Source organism: Cucurbita maxima, unplaced genomic scaffold (genome assembly GCF_002738345.1).
Source record: "Cucurbita maxima cultivar Rimu unplaced genomic scaffold, Cmax_1.0 Cma_Scf01289, whole genome shotgun sequence".
In the NCBI taxonomy this organism is placed as follows: Eukaryota; Viridiplantae; Streptophyta; class Magnoliopsida; order Cucurbitales; family Cucurbitaceae; genus Cucurbita; species Cucurbita maxima.
This window is the reverse complement of record NW_019273305.1, coordinates 1-5708: the sequence shown is the minus strand read 5'-3', so window position 1 is coordinate 5708 and position 5708 is coordinate 1. Positions and strand designations below refer to the sequence as shown.

Here is a 5708-nt window from a genome sequence, read left to right as displayed (position 1 = left end):
AAGCGTGCTTGGGCGAGAGTAGTACTAAGTTGGGTGACCACTTGGGAAGTCCTCGTGTTGCACTCCTTTTTTTCTTTCAATTTCTCCGAGTTCTTTTCTTCCTTTCTCTACAAATGAGAACCTCCCCTGCTCACGCCCATCGTGTTTCGATCATGCCGCCCCGCATGCGTTAAATCTGATTTTGTGCGCATAAAATGTCGGGTGCAATCATACCAGCACTAATGCACCGGATCCCATCAGAACTCCGCAGATAAGCGTGCTTGGGCGAGAGTAGTACTAAGTTGGGTGACCACTTGGGAAGTCCTCGTGTTTCACCCCTTTTTTTCTTTCAATTTCTCCGATTTCTTTTCTTCCTTTCTCTACAAATGAGAACCTCCCCCGCTCACGCCCATCGCGTTTCGATCATGCCGCCCCGCATGCGTTAAATCCGATTTTGTGCGCATGGCATGTCGGGTGCGATCATACCATCACTAATACACCGGATCCCATCAGAACTCCGCAGTCAAGCGTGCTTGGGCGAGAGTAGTACTAAGTTGGGTGACCACTTGGGAAGTCCTCGTGTTGCACCCCTTTTTTTCTTTCAATTTCTCCGAGTTCTTTTCTTCCTTTCTCTACAAATGAGAACCTCCCCCGCTCACGCCCATCGCGTTTCGATCATGCCGCCCCGCATGCGTTAAATCTGATTTTGTGCGCATAAAATGTCGGGTGCGATCATACCAGCACTAATCATATAAGCGTGCTTGGGCGAGAGTAGTACTAAGTTGGGTGACCACTTGGGAAGTCCTCGTGTTGCACCCCTTTTTTTCTTTCAATTTCTCCGATTTCTTTTCTTCCTTTCTCTACAAATGAGAACCTCCCCCGCTCACGCCCATCGCGTTTCGATCATGCCGCCCCGCATGCGTTAAATCCGATTTTGTGCGCATGGCATGTCGGGTGATCATACCATCACTAATACACCGGATCCCATCAGAACTCCGCAGTCAAGCGTGCTTGGGCGAGAGTAGTACTAAGTTGGGTGACCACTTGGGAAGTCCTCGTGTTGCACCCCTTTTTTTCTTTCAATTTCTCCGAGTTCTTTTCTTCCTTTCTCTACAAATGAGAACCTCCCCCGCTCACGCCCATCGCGTTTCGATCATGCCGCCCCGCATGCGTTAAATCTGATTTTGTGCGCATAAACTGTCGGGTGCGATCATACCAGCACTAATGCACCGGATCCCATCAGAACTCCGCAGATAAGCGTGCTTGGGCGAGAGTAGTACTAAGTTGGGTGACCACTTGGGAAGTCCTCGTGTTGCACCCCTTTTTTTCTTTCAATTTCTCCGAGTTCTTTTCTTCCTTTCTCTACAAATGAGAACCTCCCCCGCTCACGCCCATCGCGTTTCCATCATGCCGCCCCGCATGCGTTAAATCTGATTTTGTGCGCATAGCATGTCGGGTGCGATCATACCAGCACTAATGCACCGGAACCCATCAGAACTCCGCAGTTAAGCGTGCTTGGGCGAGAGTAGTACTAAGTTGGATGACCACTTGGGAAGTCCTCGTGTTGCACCCCTTTTTTTCTTTCAATTTCTCCCAGTTCTTTTCTTCCTTTCTCTACAAATGAGAACCTCCCCCGCTCACGCCCATCGCGTTTCGATCATGCCGCCCCGCATGCGTTAAATCCGATTTTGTGCGCATGGCATGTCGGGTGCGATCATACCAGCACTAATGCACCGGATCCCATCAGAACTCCGCAGTCAAGCGTCCTTGGGCGAGAGTAGTACCAACTTGGGTGACCACTTGGGAAGTCCTCGTGTTGCACCCCTTTTTTTCTTTCAATTTCTCCGAGTTCTTTTCTTCCTTTCTCTACAAATGAGAACCTCCCCCGCTCACGCCCATCGCGTTTCGATCATGCCGCCCCGCATGCGTTAAATCCGATTTTGTGCGCATGGCATGTCGGGTGCGATCATACCAGCACTAATGCACCGGATCCCATCAGAACTCGGCAGTTAAGCGTCCTTGGGCGAGAGTAGTACCAACTTGGGTGACCACTTGGGAAATCCTCGTGTTGCACCCCTTTTTTTCTTTCAATTTCTCCGATTTCTTTTCTTCCTTTCTCTACAAATGAGAACCTCCCCCGCTCACGCCCATCGCGTTTCGATCATGCCGCCCCGCATGCGTTAAATCCGATTTTGTGCGCATGGCATGTCGGGTGCGATCATACCAGCACTAATGCACCGGATCCCATCAGAACTCCGCAGTTAAGCGTGCTTGGGCGAGAGTTGTATAAGTTGGGTGACCACTTGGGAAGTCCTCGTGTTGCACCCCTTTTTTTCTTTCAATTTCTCCGAGTTCTTTTCTTCCTTTCTCTACAAATGAGAACCTCCCCCGCTCACGCCCATCGCGTTTCGATCATGCCGCCCCGCATGCGTTAAATCTGATTTTGTGCGCATGGCATGTCGGGTGCGATCATACNTCTTTTCTTCCTTTCTCTACAAATGAGAACCTCCCCCGCTCACGCCCATCGCGTTTCGATCATGCCGCCCCGCATGCGTTAAATCCGATTTTGTGCGCATGGCATGTCGGGTGCTTTCATACCAGCACTAATGCACCGGATCCCATCAGAACTCTGCAGTTAAGCGTGCTTGTGCGAGAGTAGTACTAAGTTGGGTGACCACTTGGGAAGTCCTTGTGTGGAAGTCCTCGTGTTGCACCCCTTTTTTTCTTTCAATTTCTCCCAGTTCTTTTCTTCCTTTCTCTTCAAATGAGAACCTCCCCCGCTCACGCCCATCGCGTTTCGATCATGCCGCCCCGCATGCGTTAAATCCGATTTTGTGCGCATGGCATGTCGGGTGCGATCATACCAGCACTAATGCACCGGATCCCATCAGAATTTCGCGGTTAAGCGTGTGGCCACTTGGGAAGGTAAGCTAATATATGGATAAAGCAATTCTTATAGTAGCAAGCTAGCCCCTTATCTGCGTGGAGGAAAAATGGGACTATTCTGAGGGGCTGGGCTGGAGTGGACAGTACTCCTTGGCCTTTTACTAGTTAGTCCCCTCGGTAAAGCCCCCACCCCTGACGACCTATTCTATACCAGCTTCTTCTATAGATGAGATAACTGGAGCAGATTTAATAGCAAGGGATATTGACCCAGCAGCTTGTTGCGCAAAAGAATATGTTTCAAAACAAAGAAGCTCCATTCTTCATTAGAGTGGTTCTTCGACTGTTCACCTACTAAATAAATGATCATCTTCTTCATCGCTACGCTACGGGGGAGCATTGTCCGAGTGAATAAGCAGGGCAAAGCTTGATTTTCGAGGCTGGGCTGACATCACATACACAAGTACTCTCTAAACCGTGCAATAAGGGCAGGCAGATCGGATCGAAGGGTTGTCCATTGGGATTGGGCATGGACAATCATGACAAGTTAATTGTAAAATAACATAATATTAAGAAGTAAAATTCTATATTGTTTTTTTTAAGATCTAAATATGATCTTTAGGAATAAAATGAGAACAAAGTCAAAAGGCCAAGGAGGGTGGAAATGACAATCAACAAATAAATGGAAAGATNTGGGCATGGACAATCATGACAAGTTAATTGTAAAATAACATAATAATAAAATAATAAACAATCAAACAAATAAGGGACTATTATATTTTTTAGTAGAATTGCACATGCCAAATGAATTAAAAAAAAAAGAAAGAAAGGATTTTGACTAAATTCACTTCCTAACTATTTATAAACACAATATTAAGAAGTAAAATTCTATATTGTTTTTTTTAAGATCTAAATATGATCTTTAGTAATAAAATGAGAACAAAGTCAAAAGGCCAAGGAGGGTGGAAATGACAATCAACAAATAAATGGAAAGATTGAAAAATATATAAATAATTAATCAATTCTAGGCATGAACTAAATGACCTTAATTAAAGTAAATTAAAAGTCTTAAAATACATTAATGAAATACAATAACTCTAAATTGTAATCCACCCAAAATTCAAAACATGAAACTTCATTTCTCTTCAATGTGGCATGAACTGAAATATCTTTTGATAATTTCAACAATATTTTCTTCAAATCTTCATTGAAGCATATTGTATGATTGATGTCTCTTGGTTCATATCACAAAGCAACTACCTTTTGTTTTGTTGATTGCTAGTAGATCGCACTGCCTGAGAGGAAGTAAATCACCCCACTGGTGCTCTTACGATCATCAACGTCACCGGTCATGTCACTATCGCTGTAGCCAACAAGCTCAAGCTTCTCCTTTCCTCTCCTGGTGCAGTATCTCACACCCCAGCCTCTGGTTCCAGCCACATAGTGCAGGATGCGCTTGACAACCACAAGAGGCTCCTCCCTAGGTTCTTCCATGAATCTACTTACGTATCCAACTAAGTAAGCAAGGTCAGGACGTGTGTTAATCAGATAGCGCAGGCTTTTGACAATGTTGCGGTAATTGGTGGCATTAATTGCTGTCATAGTGCCGGCCTTCCTTAGTTGGAGTCGGGCCCTCCATTGGAGTCTTTATAGGGTTACTGTCCACAAGCCCAGTTGTGTCCAACAGCTTCTTCGCATATGCACTTTAGCAGATGGTGATGCCGGTAGTACCCTGTTGCACTTCGATGTCGAGGTAGTAGCTGAGCATGCCAAGATCGCTCATCTTGAAGTTCTTTGACATCTCCCTCTTGAATCTTCCGAGGACTTCCATGTCCCCTCCAGTGATTATGAGGTCATCGACGTACACTGATAAGATAAGGAACCACTACAAGGGGAGTAAGATTCGGATTACCTTGTTGATCGAATATCTCAAGGCAAGAACATTGTTTGAAATTCAAATCACTCCACAAGCAAAATCGATCATGTCTAGCTTGAATGATTCTTGTTGATCAAATATCTCAAGGCAAGAACACTTGCTTGAGATTCGAATCACTCCAAAGGCAAGATTGATCATGTCGAGCTTGAATGATTCTACATGCAATCTAAATTATATAGAATTGTAAAGAAACTTAGTCATTGGCTAAAGAAGAGCACAAATGCTTCTTTTACTATATTTTTCAAGTCTCCTTACAAATACAATATACATGCTTTATATAGCCTAAAGAATGAAACTATTAAAGGCACTCCAAGAGTTGTAACCTTCATACTTTATGGCCATAATTAGCCATTATGTAAATGTAACCTAAAGTAAATAAAATGTCTTAAAATACAATAACTCTAAATTGTAACCCACCCAAAATTTATAACAATCAAACTTCATTCTTCTTCAATGTGGCATGAATTAAAACATCTTTTGATAATTTTGACAACCTTTTCTTCACATCTTCATTGAAGTATATTGTATGATTGATGTTTTTTGGTTTATATCATACACTCTCACGATTAGTCGCTACTCGTCGTGGCCGGGCGTGTACATGTCATGCTCAGAGGCACAACGCTTGAACTTTAGCGATAATAGGGTACTGTCGAGCTTCGTGTTTCAGGCTCGTGGTGCATGCCGAAGCCCATAGAGTGCCTTGTGCAGGCACAATACCTTGTCAGGGTTGTCGTTGTCCAGGAAGTTCGGTGGTTGTTGAACATAGTCAGTCTCCTTCAGCTTTCCGTTTAGGAACGCGGGTTTCACGTCGATGAGGTGGACTTCTCAGGAATGATGTGCCGCGATTGCCAGCAATAGGTGGGTAGATTCCAGCTTTGTCACTGGTGCGAATACCTCCTCAAAATCCACT

General features: G+C 44.7%; 8 non-coding genes and 2 pseudogenes across 8 annotated transcripts; all 10 read left to right on the top strand.

The window, feature by feature from the left end:
* The first annotated feature begins 199 nt into the window (after positions 1-199).
* Positions 200-318, top strand: LOC111475349. The gene has a single exon (XR_002716448.1). It is a non-coding gene; the product is annotated as a 5S ribosomal RNA (ribosomal RNA).
* Positions 319-451: 133 nt separating this feature from the next.
* On the top strand, positions 452-570 carry LOC111475348. Its single transcript, XR_002716447.1, has one exon. It is a non-coding gene; the product is annotated as a 5S ribosomal RNA (ribosomal RNA).
* A 133-nt stretch (positions 571-703) lies between these two features.
* Positions 704-798, top strand: LOC111475346 (annotated as a pseudogene).
* Positions 799-929: 131 nt separating this feature from the next.
* LOC111475344 lies at positions 930-1048 on the top strand. Its single transcript, XR_002716444.1, has one exon. It is a non-coding gene; the product is annotated as a 5S ribosomal RNA (ribosomal RNA).
* A 133-nt stretch (positions 1049-1181) lies between these two features.
* On the top strand, positions 1182-1300 carry LOC111475341. Its single transcript, XR_002716441.1, has one exon. It is a non-coding gene; the product is annotated as a 5S ribosomal RNA (ribosomal RNA).
* A 133-nt stretch (positions 1301-1433) lies between these two features.
* LOC111475347 lies at positions 1434-1552 on the top strand. The gene has a single exon (XR_002716446.1). It is a non-coding gene; the product is annotated as a 5S ribosomal RNA (ribosomal RNA).
* A 133-nt stretch (positions 1553-1685) lies between these two features.
* On the top strand, positions 1686-1804 carry LOC111475350. Its single transcript, XR_002716449.1, has one exon. It is a non-coding gene; the product is annotated as a 5S ribosomal RNA (ribosomal RNA).
* A 133-nt stretch (positions 1805-1937) lies between these two features.
* On the top strand, positions 1938-2056 carry LOC111475343. Its single transcript, XR_002716443.1, has one exon. It is a non-coding gene; the product is annotated as a 5S ribosomal RNA (ribosomal RNA).
* A 133-nt stretch (positions 2057-2189) lies between these two features.
* Positions 2190-2307, top strand: LOC111475342. The gene has a single exon (XR_002716442.1). It is a non-coding gene; the product is annotated as a 5S ribosomal RNA (ribosomal RNA).
* A 256-nt stretch (positions 2308-2563) lies between these two features.
* On the top strand, positions 2564-2682 carry LOC111475345 (annotated as a pseudogene).
* The last annotated feature ends 3026 nt before the right edge of the window (positions 2683-5708 follow it).